Source organism: Ochotona princeps, chromosome 26 (genome assembly GCF_030435755.1).
Source record: "Ochotona princeps isolate mOchPri1 chromosome 26, mOchPri1.hap1, whole genome shotgun sequence".
Classification (NCBI taxonomy): Eukaryota; Metazoa; Chordata; class Mammalia; order Lagomorpha; family Ochotonidae; genus Ochotona; species Ochotona princeps.
The window spans coordinates 25,349,413-25,369,633 of NC_080857.1; the positions used below are offsets into that span (position 1 = coordinate 25,349,413).

At 45.5% G+C, this 20,221-nt stretch overlaps 1 protein-coding gene across 3 annotated transcripts in view; it reads right to left on the bottom strand.

Annotated features, from left to right (window-relative positions):
* FUT8 (fucosyltransferase 8) overlaps nt 1-19,731 on the bottom strand; it is a 176,377-nt gene extending 156,646 nt beyond the window's left edge. The window contains exon 1 of one of the 3 annotated variants that reach the window (XM_058655501.1): nt 19,603-19,731. The gene's annotated coding sequence lies outside the window, so the exon portion shown is untranslated. Of the gene's footprint in view, nt 1-18,358; nt 18,822-19,602 lie in introns of those variants that run through there. The other 2 variants (XM_036496274.2, XM_058655502.1) reach the window with 2 other exon arrangements.
* Nucleotides 19,732-20,221: the final 490 nt, after the last annotated feature.

Sequence of the window (20,221 nt, forward strand, 5' to 3'; positions counted from 1 at the left end):
TAGAAATGGTTGTAGTGGCAGCCGTAAATGATTCCAAGTACAGAAAATAGTATTGCTATGTACCCTTCCTATTAAATTCAAGATAAAAACAACACTAAAGAACTAATGTTTTATTTTGCTTAGCGTTTCAATAATTGTTTTATATATAAAATGGTCATTTTTTTCAAATTCTTCCTCTGCTTTAATGATTCCCCAAACCTCTGAGTAACCCTAAGAGTAAGCAACAGACAGGAAGCCACATGAAGAGGTCTACTCTGAAGCAGGTATTTTACAGGCATTACTCCTCATTGTTACAACTTGCACAAAAAAAGAGATATTATCATCCTGTTTCACTGATTTAAAAAATTGCTCCAAGAGGCTAGATAAGATGCCCAAGGTCACTCAAACAGCAAAAGACAAAGTTGAATATCTGGGGCCTGGCGGCATGGCCTAGCGGCTAAAGTCCTCGCCTTGAAAGCCCCGGGATCCCATATGGGCGCCGGTTCTAATCCCGGCAGCTCCACTTCCCATCCAGCTCCCTGCTTGTGGCCTGGGAAGGCAGTTGAGGACAGCCCAATGCATTGGGACACTGCACCTGCGTGGAAGACCCGGAAGAGGTTCCTGGTTCCCGGCTTCGGATCGGCGCGCACCGGCCCGTTGCGGCTCACTTGGGGAGTCAATCATCGGACGGAAGATCTTCCTCTCTGTCTCTCCTCCTCTGTGTATATCTGGCTGTAATAAAATGAATAAATCTTTAAAAAAAAATTGATCACTGACAACGCAAAGCTCTAGCAAGGATGTGGAAACACTGCTGTTGAGAATACAAAATGGTACAGTCAGTTTGGAAAAAGAGTTTGGCAGTTTTCTTATAAAATTACACATATGCTTACCATATGATCCAGCAACTCTACTTCTAAGTATTTATCCCAGTGATAGGAAAACTTAAGATCACACAAAAAGCTATGCATCAGTGTCTACAGAAAGCCTTATTCATAATCGCTAAAAACTAAAAACAAGCCAATAGCTTTCCATGGATGAGTGGATAAACAAACTTTTGTATATCCCTACTATAGATTACTGCTCAGCAATGAGAAAAAGAAATCTCAACACACAACAAGATAAATGAATCTTAAATGCATTTTCTCAGTAAGTCAGGGTGATCCAAAATTCTACATAACGTTAGTTCCATTTCGATGACATTGTTGTATACCAAGGCCACAGCTATAGCGAGCATATCAGAGCTGTCAACACACGACATGCCAACCAGACGCTCCGCACGAGCTCCGAGTCTGAATTCTAGGGGTGGAATCAGATCCTGACCATTTGCCAAAGCTATGTATCACAAAGTATTAACTGTTCTGAACATAAATTTTAAAATAAAAAGTCATGTAAAAAAAATAATGAAGAAAACATGTTAAATGGGGTGGCACTAGAGATGGAGAAATTAAAAAAAAAAAAAAAAGAGGTTTGAACTAGACAAAGACCTCTCCTCGAAAACTCAAGATAATACAGCTGCCTCCACTGAGCTGTGGCAATCTGATGCAAGGTGATTAACACAAGGTTCACCACACAGTAAACGCAGAACTGACACTAGTTCCCCGCCCCTTCCCTGCTTCTCTCCTCCACATATGCATGTGTCTTCCTCTCTCTATCATTCTAGTTCCTTCTTCTCTTTTCTCCATCACTGTATTGCCTAGACTGACCTGGCTACTTCCCATTCCTTTCCCCCTTTCCCACTCCTCACCCTTGGTTAACAGTATCTCCATTTCTGTGGTTTTAACAGTAATGGCATGACAATTTCCCACGTGATCAGCTCACGGATAGTCTTCTTCCAGAAACTAAATTTTCTGCCATCTGAGGCCTCAGATCTCTGCCATGAAAGATGCTGTCTTATATAAGGAGAAAACACAGCACAGAAAGGAATAAAGACAGGAAACTGACAGTATTAGAAGGCATCTTTAAGTTCCTGCATCTAGTTGTTCCTGAACTACTCTACCACTATCTTTCCTACTCATGTAGTCCAGAAATTATACCTTATGTAGAAGCCATTTTGTAATCACTGGGTTTTTTCAAGATTTATTTTACTTATTTGAAAGTCAGAGACAGAAAGAGTCAGAGTTAGAGGCACAGACAGATCTTTCATGTCTGGTTCACTCCCCAAACAGCTGAGATGGCCAGGGCTGGGCTGGGCCAAAGCCAAAAGCCGGCAGCTTCTTCCAGGTCTCCCACAGGGGTGACAGGGGCCCAAACACTTGGGCCATGCTCCACTGCCAGACACACAGACAGCTGGAACAGAAGCGGAGCGGTCAAGACTTATCTCTGCTGGCCCTGAATTGCTGTTTTTAATGCTTCCCATTTAAAACGCACAAAACATTTTATTTCTCTAAGAAAGTAATAGTAAGTTGTTTCTTCACTTGCTGAGGTCTTCAGTTAGCTAATTTTCGGTACTGGCAATCAATATAAAGTTATCACTCAATTCTACTGAAGGACAAACATACATATGTGAAGAGGTAGAAATAAAATGCCACAAATAAGTAGAGTAAAAATAATTTTCTATTGCAGGTTCATATTCCAAGTAGTCGGGAATCATGAAATTAGCTTTCAATGAAAATTATAATAAGGCTTTAAATCTCCAATGTAGGTAATGTTTGCATTTCAGCTGCTTGTATTTTACCACTCAGCTTACTCAAAAGCTAACAACCACATGTTACTTTTCTCACTGTCTTCACATGTTTCCTGACTGACTTTAACTGACCAGTGAAGAAAGACAATGGCTTATGCCAACAGGAAAAACACACATATACAATAAGATAAAAGCAAAGTCTCATGAGTTAACAATCTGCACTCTTTTTTTTTTAACTGCTCTGCTTAATTCATTTTATTTGAAAGGCAGAGAGACAAACAGATAAAGGCAAAGAGACCTTTCATTTGCTGGTTCACTTCCCAAATGCATGTAATGACCAGGGTTAGGCTGGGCCAACACCAGGAGCCAGGAACTCCATCCAGATCTCCCAGGTGAGTAGCAGGGTCCAAGGAATCTGAACTGTTACATGCTGCCTCCCAGGATGCGCATTAGCAAGAAGCTAAAAAAAAAGAAAGTGGAGGAGCTGGGACTGGAATCAGGCACTTTAATATGGTATGTGAGCATCCGCCAAACACCTAGCCCAAACAATTCCAATAAACCTTTTTTCAGTGTATCTACCAGGAAAGCTCCTAATTTACACTTCAGTGTTAAGCTCAAAAATCATATTCTTTCAAACAACCATCCCCACTAAGCACACCATAACAGAACTTCCAATTCCTCCCCCTCTCTCCAATAACAATAATCAAACTATAATTACTCACTTATATGCTAGTTGTAGTTACAGCCAGAATGTTCTAATGCAGAAGGCAAAGGGGAGAGCAAGGAAAGGAAAAGGGGAGAGAGAGGGGATTGGCAGGGGAAGGGGAGAGCCTGAGACAACAGGTTAAGCTTGGGGTGCATACTGAAGTGATGGCTCGGGACCTGGCTGCTCCACCTGCACCCCAACTCCCTGCTAGTGCATCCTGTTCACATGCCGTAGGACCCTGCCACCCACAGGAGACCTGGATAGAGTTCTGGACTCCTGGCTTTGGTCTGACCCAGGTTTGCTTGCTGAGGCACCTGGGGGATGACTCTTACACAGATTCTCTAAACCACTCACTCACTCACTCTGTGAGCCTGACTGCCTTTCAAATAAATGTATAACCCAAAACAAAAGAAATAAATAAAATAAGATGAAATAGAAATACTGCAGCATCAGAATATACAGCTTGACAACTAAATGGATCAGACTGGAAATCAAAAATGAATCAGAATTCAAGTTTGGGAAATGGGAGGGATAAACCCAGTAAAGGGAGGGAAATAAAGAAAGAGTGTTTTTAAGAGAAAATTCAAATTTGAGCTTGTTGAGCCTTGGTGGCATGACAATCAGGTGGCAATCCAACTTGAAACAGCTCAGGACCTTAAAGCACAGTTTTTTTTTAAAAGAGGCTGCTCACCGAAGCCAGAGTTACACGTAACAATCCAAGCAAAAGAATCTCCAGAACTAAAATGTGTAAGGCAAATACCAGTGGGCCTAAGGTTGCAGGGATAAAGAGGTATGCTCAAGAAGAAGTTTCATCACTTACCTTGACTCTTCCAGACAGTTTCAATTTTATTCACTGCTGAATCATCTATTAGACTGTAACTTGTATGGACTGCCGTGACAAAACACCCTGGGCTACGTAATTTAAAACATCAGAAATTAACTGCTCACGGTTCTGGAAGCTAGGTAATCCAAGACTAAGGCTCCAGTCGATTCAGGCTCTGGTCAGGGCTCACGCCACTTCTTGAACAGCAGATCCTACTCAAAGAGGGCTTGCCCTAAGGTTTTCTCAAGGTTCTTACCTCTTCAAACCATCAAGGTACAGCTTATGTTAAAAATATAAATGTTAGGGCCTGGCACAATGGCTCAGTGGCTAAATACTCACCTTGCATGTGCCAGGATCCCATATGGGCACCAGTTTGTGTCTCGGCTGCTCAACTTCCGATCCACCTCCCTGCTTATGGCCTGGGAAAGCAGTAGAGGATGGCCCAACGTCCTGGGACCCTGTACCTGCATGGGACACCTGGAAGAAGCTCCTGGCTCCTGCCTTCAGAGAAACTCAGCTGTGGTCATTGTGGTCACCTGGTGAGTGACTCAGTGGATAGAACATCTTGCTGTTTCTTTTTCTCTCTGTAAAATCTGCTTTTCCAATAAAAGTATCTTTTTTAAATATATGAATTTTAGGGGAATACAGACATTAAGACCACAGCAAACCTCCTGTTTTGATTTTAAAAAGTGAACAAGAAAAACTTTAAAGTGACCATATTTAAGAGGAAGAGTTTAAATAATTCTAAAAGGTCAGTGACTATCTACCCAGCTGTGAAAATCAGAATACAAGAAAGGCACAATAATTCATGAGACATAGGAAGATGAGAAGGCCCAGAGGGGACAGCGGCATACTCAAGTTCATGTATCTGGTGGCAGAGTCAACAATAGCGTCTATGTCTCCTGACTTCAAAGATTACATTACTAAACAGGATTATGCTAAGTGAAACAAAGAGACTCAGAAGACGACACATGATTTGGTTCTAGCAATGTCAAATTTGTCAAATTTCTAAAAACAGCAAAGGGGTCTGCATGGTGCAACTGGTGAAGCCACCATTTGCAATGCCAGCATCCCATATATGATTGATGGCTAAGCTCTTGACTGTTGTTTCCTGCTAATGGGCCTCAGGAAGCAACAATGATGGGTTAACTACTTGGGCTCCTACCACTGAAAGGTAATACCTGGATGAAGTTCCTGGCTCCTGGCTCCTGGTTCCAGCCTGGCCCAGAATGAACTGACAGGAAAGAAAAAAAAAAAAAGAGTCCCCTCGCTCTCTCCTTCCCCCTTATCCTCCCCCTCATTTTCCTTCTCTTCCTCTTTCCTAGATGCTCTGCCTTTCAAATAAAATCTTTTTTATATAATAAAACTAGAGACAAAAAACAAATCAATAATTGTCAGGGTCTGGTCGTGTGGCAGAGACCATCTGCAAAGCAGCAACAGAGTTTTCTCGAAGTATTCTAAGATTACGATAATTGTTACACAACTGCATAAATGTACTAAAACATGAACCGTGAACTTTCTGGTATATAAATTGTAACTCCATAAAGCAATTTTTTAAATTACCAAGAAAGAACTTTATAAGAACATCAAACCAGTCAACAGCAAGAAAATAAACAGCTCAATTAGAAAGTAGTTAAGTGGGGGCAGACTTTGGTACGGCAGTTACAATTCTGCTGGGGATATGTACATCCCATATCCTAGCTGGTGGCTCGGAGCCAGTTTCCTACTGCTGAGCATCCTGGCAGGTGCAAGTGCTGGTGGCTCAGTGGCTGGGTCCCTGCCACCACTGCAGCCGACTGCCTGATGTCGGCCAGACCTAACCCGGCTGCCAGAAGCATCTGAGCACTCTGCCTTTCAAATAAAAGTAAAAATTAAAAAACGTATTTCAGGGTACAAGGGGCCTAGATGAACACTTTTCAGAAGAAGACACAAATAACCAACAGACAATATGGGGGGGAAAGACGCTTATCACCATTAATCATCAGGGAACTGCATATAAAACCCACAAGGTTGGATATACCTATTCCCGCAGAGACCAAAGAGAGCTAGCACTGTGAGGAAGTGGAGGAAAGAGGAACCTGGTATGTTGTGAGTGGGACTACAAACGGATACAACTTTTATGGCAAACACAATGGAGGTTCCTCAAACCAGTAGAAACACAACTATTACAGCCTGTGTCGTGGCACTGGCAACCCCAGCAACCCACAATGGAGTGCTGAGTTGAGTCACAGCTACTTCCCGTCCAATCCAGTTTCCTGCTACGGTGCCTGGAGAAAGTAAAGAATGATGACCCAACGACCTGGGCTCTTGCCACCCAGGTGGGGGACCCAGGTGGAGCTCCCCTGGTTCCTGGCTTTAGCCTGACCCAGACTCTGCTGCTGCAGCCATTTGCAGAGTAAGCTAAAAAACGGAAGTGCTCCGCCTCTCCCTCTCTGGCACTCGGCCTTTTGGGGAAAAAAAAAAAAAAACAGAACAACCACATGATCCAGCAACTCCACTTCAGGTATCTACAGAAAGGAAATTGTAAGAGTTCACACACCAAAGCAGGGACCAGTGTGGTGACACAGTGGTAAAGCCACCTCCTGTCCTCCTGTGTCACCAGCATCCCACACAGGCACCAGTTGGGGTCCTGGCTGCTGCACTTCCAATCCAGCTCCCTGCTAGCACACCTGGAAAATGGACCAAGCGCTTGGCCACCTGCCACCCCTCCTGGAGACCTGGGAGAAACTCCTGGCTCCTGGCTGTTGTGGCCATTTAGGAAGACAGGCAGTGAACAAAATATTCTCTGTGTCTCCCTCCCTCTCTCTCCATGTAATTGTGCCTTTCAAATAAATTTTAAAAGTTATGGAATCAACCTGCGTGTACCCATTAACGGATGCACGATAAACACCATGTGACACAGGCATCCCTCAACATCTGCAGGGGACTGCCTCCAAGGTCAGTCCTTCTGCTGCCCACCCTGGAAACTATGGAAATCTCAAACATATCAAAACTCCGTATATAAAATGATAAATATGTTTTCTTAAGATTTATTTATTTTTATTGCAAAGTCAGATACATATAGAGAGGAGGAGAGACAGAGAAGATCTTCCATCCGATGATTCACACCCCAAATGACCACAATGGCCAGTGCTGTGCCACTCCAAAGCCAGAAGCCAGGAGCTCTTCCAGGTCTCCCACAAGGGTGCAGGGTCCCAAGGCTTTGGGCCGTCCACAACTGCTTTCCCAGGCCATAGGGAGCTGGATGGGTAGTGGGGCTGCCAGGATTAGAACTGGTGCCCATTTGGGATCCTGGCATGTTGAAGACAAGGACTTTAGTGACTTTAGCCGCTAGGCCATTGCGCCAGGCCCCCTCTATATGTTTTATTCATTTGTATGAAAGCCAGAGGAATGGCATTTTAGTATACCAGGTTATGTTTCCACACAAAATCTCAAAATTCAGCATGAGTGCTGGTTCAAGTCCCAGTTGCTCCACTTCCCATCCAATTCCCCGCTAATGCACCTGGGAAAGCAGGGAAAGACGGTTCACATAGAAAATCCAAAAAGAAATTCCAGGCATCACACACCTTGCCCTGGCTATTGCAGCCATTTAGGGAGTAAAACAGTGGATGGAAGATGTTCTCTCTGTGCAATTTTGCCTTTCAAATAAATAAGTAAGTAAGCAAATAACTCTTTGAGAGAGACAGAGATCATCCATCCGCCAGTGTACCCCCTAAATGCTCACAACAGCCAGGACTGGGCCAGGCCAAAGGCAGACACTCAATCTGAGTCTCCCAAATCAGTGGCTGAGAACCTCCCACCCGAGTCATCATCTGCTGCCTCCCAGGTTGAACTGAGCAGGAAGAGCAACCACAACAGGGAGGGGAACTGGAGCTCAAACACACCTTTCCATCAGACCCAGGAGACTGGTGTGGCATCTGAACCACAGAGGACAAACCTGTCCTGGCTCCCGTGGACTTCAAATTACTTGCAATGCTTAACACAATGAGAAGCCTGTGTAAATATGTGCTATATCATTTAGTGAATAATGAGGGGGGGAAATCTGTATATTTTCAAAACAGACATAATCCATTTTCAAATATTTTAAACCCATGTTTGGATGAATCCATAAGGAGAGGGCCAAGACTGTGTGTGTGCATATGTTTTCACATTCAGTGGAACCTTACACAACCTTAAAAAAAAAAGGAAATCCTATTAAAGAAGTTAAAAATACGCCACTCTGGCATATTGACCATATTGAGTTAAAGGCACCTGAAAGCCATAGGTGTAAGAAAATCTTTCGAACCTCTGTTATATTTCCTGAACATAGAAAGCCAAATTCCCACATGAAAATGCACTCTCTACACTAAAGAGAATATTCTTACAAAGGACAAGGACATGACATCGAGAGAATTAATTGATTTTTTATTTTTTATTAGAAAGGCAGATTTACACAGAAACAAAAACAGAGAAGGAGAAATTTCCACCTGACGGTTCACTCCCCAGATGGCTACAATGATCAGAGGTAGGCTGACCTAAACCTAGAAGACAGGAACTTCTTCTGGGTCTCCCACATGGGTGCAAGGTCCCAAGGACTTGGGCCATCCTCTTCTACTTTCCCAAGCTACAGGAAGGGAACAAGATTGGCAGTAGAGAGCTGGGACACAAACCGGTGCCCATGTGGGATCCTGGCACTAGCAGGTGGAGAATTAGCTAGTTGAGCCACAGCACCAGCCCCAAGATCAAGAGAATTCTATGTGGACTTTGTTAAAATGACTCTTTCATGCCTCATTTAAGTCTCCTCATGTTATTTAATCGCTTTTTCACAACTTACTATTCTTTAATTTGATGTGCTAAGTGTTCAACTCTACCTGTGTCTTTAGGTCTTCATTTCCTTGAGGAACTATATTCCACATAAAATGTTATATTAAATAAATCTCTAGGTTTTCCTCTTGTTGTTTTCACAATCAGGAGGGGGAAAAAATCTAAAAAGGTGAAAGTAAAATTTTACCTCCCCTATAATGTCATTTGCAATACCACGAATGAATCTGGAGGATACTCTAAGTCAAATAGATTAAGGTACACACATACAAAAAAAATTCACAAAAAGTTGAAATCACAGAAGAAAACAGACTAGTAGTTACCAGGAGCTAGCAGGTACATGAAATGCTGAGATACTGGTCAAAGTGTCCAAAATTTCAGTTATGCAACATGAATAAACTCTAGAAATCTAATTTACAATAGTCAATAATACCACATTGTATAAGTGAAATTACTAAGAGAGGGCTCCTGATTGTTCTTAACACACAAACAAAGAAGCACAAGCAGTTGAAATCAACAGAATTCTGCAAAAACACTGTTTAATAACTCAGGACTCATTAAAGTCTCCCCATATTAACTGGTAAGGTAACCAGCATTAGCTTGACTATGATAATCATTTCATAATGTATATATGTACCAATACATAAAACATACCTTAATAAATACAACTTTTCTGGCAGTAAATAAAATTATCTCAATAAAACTAGTAAAAGGAGAACATTTTATCCAAAAAAAAAAAAAAAAAAAAAACGATTTTAGCTCTAGGTTCATTTTTTAGATTGGCTGATTTATTTTAAAGGCAGTGACAAGAGAATGAGGTATCTTCCATCTGATTCCACAGCCAACAAGGGTGAGCCAGGGTGAGACAGGCCCAAGCCAGGGGCAAGGAACTCCATCCTGGTTTCCCTTGTGGGTAGCAGGGGCCCAAGAAATCGGACTATCTTCTGCTGCCTTCCCAGGCTCATTGGCAGTGAGCTGCATATAAGGCAGAGCAGCAGGAGGCTGAAATTGGCACTCTGATGCAAAAAAGCCCTCAAGTGGCGGCTTAACCCACTGTGCCACAATCTCAACCCTAGATTTAAGTTCTTCAAACACTCAGGAAAGTGCATCAGCCCCAGTGGTAGGCAACTGCCTAGCTTGTCTTGTACCTAAGCAAGTGTTAACACAGCTAGGAGAAAAGCAGCCAATAACTGCCAGGAATTCTGGGCATGATTAATACCAAATCTGTGTTAACTACACCAGTGTGCCAGCACAGCTGCCTATTCTGTTCTGCTTTTATAAGATATGTGAGGAAGGTGGGAAATGCTGGGCCAGGACACACCTCCCCGGCCCCTGGCAGGCAGCTGTAGGTTACTCCGGAACGGAGAGATCTGGGGACAAGCTAGAGTGGGAGCAGCTGAGGGCATGTCTGACGAGGGGTAGGGGGATGACTTCTGGGGCTTCCATGAACTGAGCCGCTGCGCTCAGGGGAGCTGAGACAGAGTGGTATCTTTTTTTGGGGGGGTGGGGACTGAAGGACAGGTCTGGGTCAGGCCAAGGCACCTGCCCATGCGGGAGACCTGGGCTGGGCTAAACAGCACCACCCACCATCCACTGGCACACACAAAAGCTGGGGCTGCGGGCATGCCCGGCTGCAACAGGCATGACTAGGCAGCAGTACTTGCCCACGAGTGTTGGGCTGCAGCACCCACCAGAACACGAGAAAACCATATCTGGGGACACATTCTGCAGGGGATTTGTGAGCTTGCCTCTATGGGACTGCAGCACCTGCTGTTTTGCAGCTGGGGGTGGTGACGTGCCAAGCCAGGCTGGACTACAGAACTCACCTGACAGGAATCCACCTGACACTTGCAGGGGCCAGAGTTGTGAGCAGGTCAGACTGAGCCAGGCTGTAGCACCTGCCAGCACATACAAAGGCCAGGACTGAGGGCGAACCATGCCAAACAGGGTCACAGCACCCATCGGTGCATGTGAAACCCTGGGCCTGGTGGGGGACTTGGGGAACTCCCCTGCCAGGCTGCAGCTCCTGCCGGGAAGTACAATAGCTAGGGCTGGAGGTGGGCAAGGCCAGGTCAGGCAAGGCTCCAGCATGGCTGGCACACAGGAAAGCCAGGACAGGGTATAGGCCTCACTTGGCTGGACTGCAATACCTGCCAGTAAGAGCTGTGACTGCAGCTGGGCCATGCCAGGCTGGGTGGAAGCACCCATCAGCACGCACACACACACACACACATCCAGGTTTGGGAATGGGCCTGGTAGAACTCTGGGAGTACGGGAACCAGGGCTGGGCTCTAATCCTTACAGTTTCACTCAACTTTCTGAAAGACAAAGAAAACTAAAACATGTAAAAAAGAAAACTAAATGTTTACCCTAGCTTAGTTCTAATTTTAATGTAGTTTTTCTCAAAACTACAATCTTCTGAAAGTAGATAACTGAATAGATTAAGTAGCTATTCAAAAAACTCAAGACATAAAAACTGTAACACAATCTTTACTAAATATGTTTATCTGTCCTTCAGTTGGAAGCACAATTCCACATGTTAGGCAAATTGAATCAGTCAGATCCCATATGATTAGGGCTCTAGCAAACACGCTGTTTCCTGTGAACGTTTTACAATAACTAGCTTTTACATGCTAACAGTACTCCCTTGAGTGGAGAACGCTGTTACTCATTTTAGTTTAAGATTTGGTTCTTCTCAATACACATATTTTAACACTTATTATTTCAATGAGGCCCACAAAAAAGATTTTAAAAATTCACCTTGTAAAAAAAAAAATCCTGGGGCTGATACTGTGATGTAGCAGGTGAAGCCACCTTCACCCACTTCTCATCAAGATCCCTGTTGCTAATGCACCTGGAAAAGCAGCAGAAGATGGTTCAAGTGCTTGGGCCCCTATACCTACGTGGGAGACCCGGAAGAAGCTTCTGGCTCCAGGCTTTAGAATACCTCATCTCTGTATCACTGCAGCAATCTGGGGAATGAACCAGCAAATGGAATTCTTTCTCTCTAACTCTGCCTTTCAAATAAATAAATAAATCTGAAAAAAAAAATTCCTGGGACCAGCATTATGACTTAGTAAACTCACCACCTGGGATGCTGGCATCCCATATGGGTGCCAGTTTATGTTCCACTGCTGCACTTTTGATCTAACTAACAATATATAGTTACAAGCAACAGAGGATGGTTCAAGTGCTTGGATCCCTGCACCCACATGGGAGACCTGTAAGAAGCCTCTGGCCCCAATCAAGCCCAGTCTTGGCCATTGCAGCCAACTGGGGAGTGAAAAAAAAACAGATGGAAGCTTTCTCTCTTTCAAATAAATAAATTAAATCTTTTAAAAAAAATCAATCCTCCATACCAAAAAAAAAATCTATAAATAAGACAGGAATAATACAGGACATATGAGAATGTAATCCAGGAAACTAGAAGAGAGAACTCTACTAAATATTAAATAAAACAATAATGTGACTGATACAAAACCCTTAATAATGAACCAACTCCCAAAGGTCTTTAAGACTAATTTATTTTTTTTAGTCATTTTAATCTTGGTATGTTTATTATGTTTGCTTTTTTTTATTTTTTTAATTATTTATTATTTTTAATTCATTAATTACATTGTATTATGTGACACAGTTTCATAGGTACTTGGGTTCTCCCCACCCCTCCCCAAACCCTCCCACCATGGTGGATTCCTCCACCTTGTTGCATAACCACAGTTCAAGTTCAGTTGAGATTCCCCCATTGCAAGCGTATATTTAAGACTGATTTATTTATTGGAAGGCAGAGTGAGAGAGAGAGATATCTTCCATCCCCTCATTCACTCCCTGAATGGTACTGATAGTGTGGGTGGGTCAGGCTGGAGCTAGGAGCCAGGAATTCCACCTGGGTCTCCAAGGTGAACAGCAAGGCCTTCCCAGGCACGTCAACAGGAAGCTGGATTGCAAGTGGAGCAGCAGCACTTGAACCAGCACTCCAATATGAAAAGCCAGCATCACAAGCAAAAGTTTAACTGGCTATGCACAACCCAGACCCTCCCATATCCATTTTCTTTTGGGGATTATAAAATCATTTTTGAGAAACAATATTAAGCATCCAGCGTTGTGGCACTGCAGATAAACCCAACACCTGTGACATCAACAACCCCACACAGGTGCTGGTTTGTGTCCTGGCTACTCCACTTTCGACCTAACTCCCTGCCAGTGCAGGAAAAGCAGCAGAAGATGGCCCACATGTTTGGCACCTGCCACCCACATCGAAGATCCAGATGAAACTACTGGCTCCTAGCTTCAACAACACCCAGAAATGACCTTGGCAGACATTTTCAGAAGTGCACCAATAGATGGAAAAAGTATTTGTCTCTCCCCCTCTCTCTGCAACTTCTTTTAAAATATATAAAAATCTTACACAACTAGGCTTCTACCCACTGCCTCAAAAGAAAATAAAAATCATAATATACCTGCTGTAAAACAAAAAAAGACAAACATTATTCTATAAATGCTAACGAAGGAAACATACGGTATAGGTCAATTCTTACATTTCTTATCACCGTTGTGGGAGGATGACAAGTAGAACAAGGTGGAGGGACAGCAAGAAACAGAAGAAATCTCCCTTATCTACGAAGAAGGCAGGCTCAAGCAGGACCTCATCTCTCATCTCTCTCATTTCACTGATTGCTCCAAAATTCCACACAAGAGAGATAATGCAGAAGCTTCTAATTATTAATTTCCACTTTAGCACCAATCAAGATATTACTATCACAATTAAAAATTGCAAAATTAATTGTTTAAAATAACACGGAATGTTGATTTTAAGTCATTTAAACAACACTAGTATACTTTCACAGCTTAATGGTTTGTAAATAACATTCTCTATACATATTTTATTCTGGATCTGTTCTAACTATTAACAGAATGTGTTAACTCATTTAAAGGACATTTTCTGATTTAAAAAATAATAATAATAAAGCTATCATGAAAAGGTTTTTTTGAAAAGTTGTAGATGAGTAAGAATTAGGCTTTGGCAAATAAAGTCTTTACAAAAACAAAATTAAATCAATTAACCCATGGCTCTGTTTCTTTTTAAAAGTCTAAGTCCTTACATTCACAAGTATGGGTTAATCCCTTAGGTCCTTACGCTCTTCGGCCATTAAAAGGAAAATGTGTACCACACATAAGGTTGGCAGAGTTACATATTAAGAATATTATAGAAATTACTGGGCTCTGCGTGGTAGCCTAGTACTCTGCATGCCCAGGATCCCATATGGCCATTGGTTCGTGTCCAGGAGACCCCACTTCCCTTCCAGCTCCCTGCTTGTGCCCTGGGAAAGCAGTAGAGGATGGCCCAAAGCCTTGGGACCCTGCACACATGGAAGACCTGGAAGAAGCTCCTGGCTCCTTGGCTTCAGATCCGCTCAGCTCCGGCCATTGTGGCCACCAGGGCAGTGAACCAGTAGATGCAAAATCTCTCTCTCTGTCTCTCCTCCTCTCTGTATACCCACCTCTCCAATAAAAATAAACAAATCTTAAAAAAAAAATCAAAATTGATATAAAGTCATTTATTGAGGGAAGAAAAACTTTTACCAAGTAAATGATAAGGTTTGGTTTCTAATTATCCCAAAGAAAACTGGGACGGTGGAGAGTCATCTGAAGGGAGGAGATGCAAACAGAAAGGAAACCAAGACTTGACACAAATCAATACATATGCATTACCACCATACGAATGTTCTACTGGCGACTACACACAATGAGTAATTGAAAAAACAGTTTTGTCTTTTACTTTAAATATCTGTGCCTCGTAACAAGCTACAACTTAAACACTAAACTATATGGCACAAAATTACAAACCTGAGAATCAGAGAGAATCCTGTAGCAGTCCTCTAAATGTTTCTCTCCTGATAATTAACAGAAGACAACTGACACCTCATCCAAAAAGGACTAAGGGCGCTGACATGGGGTTTAAAAGTGCTACAACAGGGGTCCACTCAATGTCTTGGCAGGTTCATCCGCTGCCTGCAGGTGCTGGCATCCCACATGGGAAAGCCATAAAGGACTGCTCCAATCCCGGGCCCCTGCACCCACCCACCTGGGAGACTGGGAAGAAGCTCCTGGCTCTTGGTTTTGAATCATTTCTGCTGCAGCCGTTGCGGCCATCTGAGGAGTGAACTACTGGATGGAGGACCTCTCTCTATATATATAAATCTGCCTTTCAAATAAATTGTCTTAAATGCTATAATAGTAATTCATTAAATGCTATAATAGTAATTCAAATAGTTTCCGAGTTGTTTGGAATACCTGCTATGTTTTGTTTTTGAACTAAAGAAACTTAGCATCTAATTTTTTTCTCTTCTAATTAAAGGAAATGAAACATTTTTTTTCTACATTTACAAGTGTGAAATAATATGAAATGGGTGCATCCCCAATTTAATTGAACCAAGGCACTTAACCAAATACAGTTTATAATAAATCAAAAATATGAATTAAAGAAACGGAAGAATTTTTTTATTTTATCATATTTGAAATTCTATTCATGAAATGAGGTGTTATGGATAAAGAAGAACTGAATCACTATCCTCAGAAAGCAGAATAGTCTAATGATTTCAATATATACATTATTGTCAATTTCTAGGCTTGGATATAAAGAATGTGCAAGGGATGGACATCTGCTGGGCAATTGAATCCCCACTGAGACCTCGAGGGTTCCTCCAGAAGGCCTTTCCCCAGTCAGCTTCCTGCCCATGCGCAGAACAGGTGACAGCTCGGTGCTCGGCTCTCGGCTGTCCCTAGGGGACACCCAGATGGAGTCGTGGGCTCCTCACTGCATCCTGCCCCAGCTCCGCCTATCACTGCCATCTGGGGAGAAAACCACAGAATGGGAGATCTCCATTTCTGCCTTTAAAATAAAATCAAAACATGTTTAAATTTTTTTTCATAGAGAAATATACGTAAAAGTTCAGAGACAAAGTCACATTCCTGATTGGTTATAGTTTAGAAATCTAAATAAAGTGCCACAGACCACAAAATAGCTGCTTTCTATTCAAAGACACTTAAAATGAGCTGGACTCTGCATTCTATTGTAGGAGGCAGCAGTGAAGGGGTGACCTTGGCACACTGCTACTCCAGATGTCTCAAGTGTATTTCTTCACTGAAAGTGCCTCTACTTTTTGACAAATACTCACCTTACTACACTCTAACGACACAAGACTCTACTTGAAGCTTTTTCTGAAATTTCAGGACTACAGATATCAATGATAAGAAAACTTAACAGTATGCAATATGCAATGTGTCAAGCACACACACCTTCCTTCCTCAGACAGTACACAGGAAGGTTAAGATGCCACTACTTCACAGGGTTCTAAGATGCATTTTCAGAGACTTTAAATTAGAAAATTCAAGAAAGTGTCAGCATTTCAATGAAAAGATCTTCCAGCAAATTTGTAGCACAGTAATATGTGCTCTGAAGATATATGCACAGATATACGCATCTGTCAATTCCCCTACCCTTAATTTAACACTTGTATTTTTTCATTAAAATCTGGTTTCAGGTTTTTAAAACTTCAAGCACCGATTAAGCTATACTTGGCTTTGGCACTAGCTCCCCCTCCAGACCAACGTACTAATACAACTGCATTTTAGAAAAATAACTAAGGAACACGAGTTTTCCAACCCACCAGTTTTAATTCACTACTTTTAGGGACACTTTAATTCCTTAAAAATAACACTACACAATATAATCAAAAAGATGTTTTTTCAATCCCATGCATCTTAAGTAGAACTGTCCTCTTAGGAACAACCTGAACTTTGCAAATTCAAGAATTTCTTTAAAATACAATCTACAGAGCCATATTTTGTGGAAATTATTTTGAACCACTACTTTAGTGAACTGCAAACTAACCTCATGCTATGTCACCACCTGATCAAACACACACTTAGGCATTTGTTTCTGCAACCCATGCAGGCCTGATACAGTCCTTCAGCTCTTCAAACAAAATTCTCAGTTCCTGGAAGAGCGAAAGGACGATCCATGCCTTCAAACCATCCCAGTAGGATTCCTCCTGGCCTCATCATCTCCAGCTCCCCACCTTTTCACACACGAAGCCTGGCAAGGCGCAATTTCCAACACCTGAATTTCCACTTTCTCCTCACTACTGCAGTGTTTGTAAATCAAGTGATCATGACTTTACGTAGACATGCCTTACATTTCACAAGTACAGCAATGTAGAGGGCCTTACTATCCTGCATAAGGCTTTTAGGTTGTTGTTAAAGCTATTTCAAAGAAGGAAGACTACAAGTTACTGCACTGTTTCAGCACAGTTCTCTAGGATTTCAGTTATTTCTCTCCTAAAATGCTTTCTATATGACGGACCCTTTGGAAGAATGATTCACAAGCCATAAAAATCTAAACTTCATGAAGACAATAAATATCCAGAAAGCTCCTAGAATAACAAGGAGATGGGGAAAAAAAGAACCCTGCCAACAGTTTATACAGAGCCAAGCCCGAGTTCAGCCAGTGAGTTGTGGTAAGTGTAACTTTAAAATCATACAGAACTTATTTTGCACTGGTTGCCCGAAAACCTCGAGGTTGGGGTTACCCACTGTAGAAGGTGGCTTTCCTCGTGTCACCTTCTGGACTTCAGTAAAGTACAATTCAAATACACGAAGGGGAACACGCCACCTCCACCTGCCTTGACCCAAGGCCTCACGCTGAAGGACAAAACCTAAGAGCTCGTAGGGGATCCCTCCTAACCATAACACGGCCCTTAACATAACTCACATCTGAAGATCGCGAGCCCCACGGCGGGAGGGCAGGTGCTGCAGCCCACGACAAGCCTCGGAGAACTCATAAACAAGGGCTCCTTTAACCTTCCCAAGTTTAGAACCTCAGGAGGAGACAGCTCCTCATTTGCACATCAAAAGGGGGTCTCGAGGCTGCTCCGACCCCCCGCTGGGAGCCGGCCTCCGGGCGAATCCACTCCCAGACTGCCAGCCCCAGAAAACCCTCACGGAAAACCCACAAGGCGGCGGCACCCTCCTCCCCACCAGCCGTGACTACAGGGACGGAGCTGCGGGCGGCAGGGAAGGTAGGTGCAGAGGGCTGCTCGGGGACAGCTCCCACCCGCGCCTCCATCCCTTCCTCCCTCCTCGCCTTCCCCCGGCGAGGATGCGACGGCCGAGGGCAAGCGGGCGCGCCGCTCCGAGTCCCGGCTGAGGTGGCGGGCTCCTCTCACCCCCTCGCCCGCGTCCCCCACCCCACCCGGGAGCTGCCTCCCCACTTTTTCTGGATGAGTAGCAGCAGTTCCAGCAACAGGCCCGGGGGTCGCCCCGTGCAAGGAGCCCGCTCAGATCCCGCGCTCGGCCATTCCGAGCACCCCCCCCACACACACACCGAGGCGCGCGGGGGCCCGGCTGCGCCGAACGCCGCCCCGCTTACCCGAGGCGGGAGCAGAGGCGGTCTCCGCCGTCGCCGGTCGCCACCACCCCGGGCGTCAGCCGCAGCTGCCCCGGGCCGGAGGACGGGGGTGGGGTGGGGTGGGAGGGGCGGCTGCGTGGAGGATGCTACTCCCGACCGAAAGGGGAGAGAGCAAGAAACGGAAACAGGAACCGCCGCGCCGCCGCTTAACGGAGCATTGGGCGCCACTGACTGAGGGAGAGGAGCGCGAGGCGGCGCGAGCCGGGCAGTCGCTGACAGCGCGAGACCGAGCGCGAGCCGGGTCCAGGGCGCGCGACCCCGAGCCGCGCCGGCCCCATTCCGTGAGGGGAGGGAGCGCCTGGGCAGGCCGGCCGGCTCGGGGGAAGGGGACCTAGAGGCTCGGGGAGCCCCGGCGACTCGGGGTCAGCCGGAGATAACGCGCGCACGCGCCACGGAGGCTCTGACAGGCCGGGGGAAGCTTCGGCCGGTGAGCGAGCGTGCGCGCGCGCACCAGCGGGGGCGCGCGCCCCTCGGCGTCCCAGGCTTCTGGGAGAGGGCGCGCATGCGCCGGCCGCCAACCGCGACCCTGGCATGTGCCAGGGCTTCTCCCCGCCCCCTTGCTCGCCGCGCCGGTGGACAGCTTAGCCGCAGCATCCACAGCCAGGAGGGGCGGCGCGGCCCACCGGGGGACGGCAGGCTTCCAGGCGGGCCAGCGGCTGCGCGCGGCGCCGGCTCGCACACAGAGGCAGGCGTAGGCCGCCCTCTACCGCCTCCAGGCCGGAGGCTGCGGGGGCGCGAGTCGAGCCCGGCTTCCCCCACTCGCCGCCTCCAGGCTCCGCCGTGTTCGCTTCTAGGGCGCCGGCGCAACGACCGGCCTCTGCCGGCTCGGGCCCCGAAGGAGCAGCCGCACTCCTGGCGGGAGGGAAGCCGGCGCTCTACTACTTTGAAGGGGATGATCTCTGCAGCCCGCCTCGGCTGCAGCCGGCCAGCGCGACCCTACGGGGGCCATCGCTCCCACGGCGACCCCGCCAAGCCCTGTGTTCTCTGGTGAGAGCTGAGTGGTCACAGCCTTCCTGAGACAGACAGACAGACAGACACACACACACACACACACACACACACACGGGCACCCGAGTGCGATGCCCGGCCTCTCTCCCGACCCGTGGCTGCCACAGCCCCTCTCTCAGGCGGAAGTTTATTCAGTACGGGAAAGAGGACAGCGTGGGGGGAGGGAGGGAGAAGCTTTTCCCTAGGATGCTTCCTACCCGCTCGGACCCGGGAAATTCCTGGCGCCCGCGATGCAGAGCAGTGGGCCGAAGAGCTAGCTCAGGCCAGCCCAGAACCGCGCCAGCCTGAGCGGGGAGGACCTGAGCGCGCCGCCCCGGCACACAAAGTAGTCTCGGGCCGAGGGGGTGCCGTCGGAGCCAATCAGAGCTGCGGGCCGCGTGAGTGGAGTGCGAGCTGGCCAATCAGAGGGCCGGAAGATGAGCTTCCCGTCCCCAACTCTTCCCTGTAGCCTCAGGACTTGGATCCCACCAGTCTTGGGGCGTAGTGCCGCCGACTGGCGAATTGGTGCCCTCAAGACAGGAGTTAATCCCTCTGGGATCGGGCGGGTTTTTTTTTTTTTTTTTAAGTAAAAATGTCCTGGGTACTTATTCCACAGTAATTGACGACGTTTTAGGTGCCAAGTATTAAGTGGCTCACAGGAGAGAGATTGAACAGGCAGTGGCCTGCCAAAACTGCAATCTACCTAATAACGTGCATAAATTCACGGTATATTTATTGAGGTGTTCTTATTGACCAGGAACCGCACGTTTTAGAGACAGAAGATAGTGCTGATTCAAAGAATAAATTCCTCTGTCTCCAGGCAGCTTGGGTTCCTCT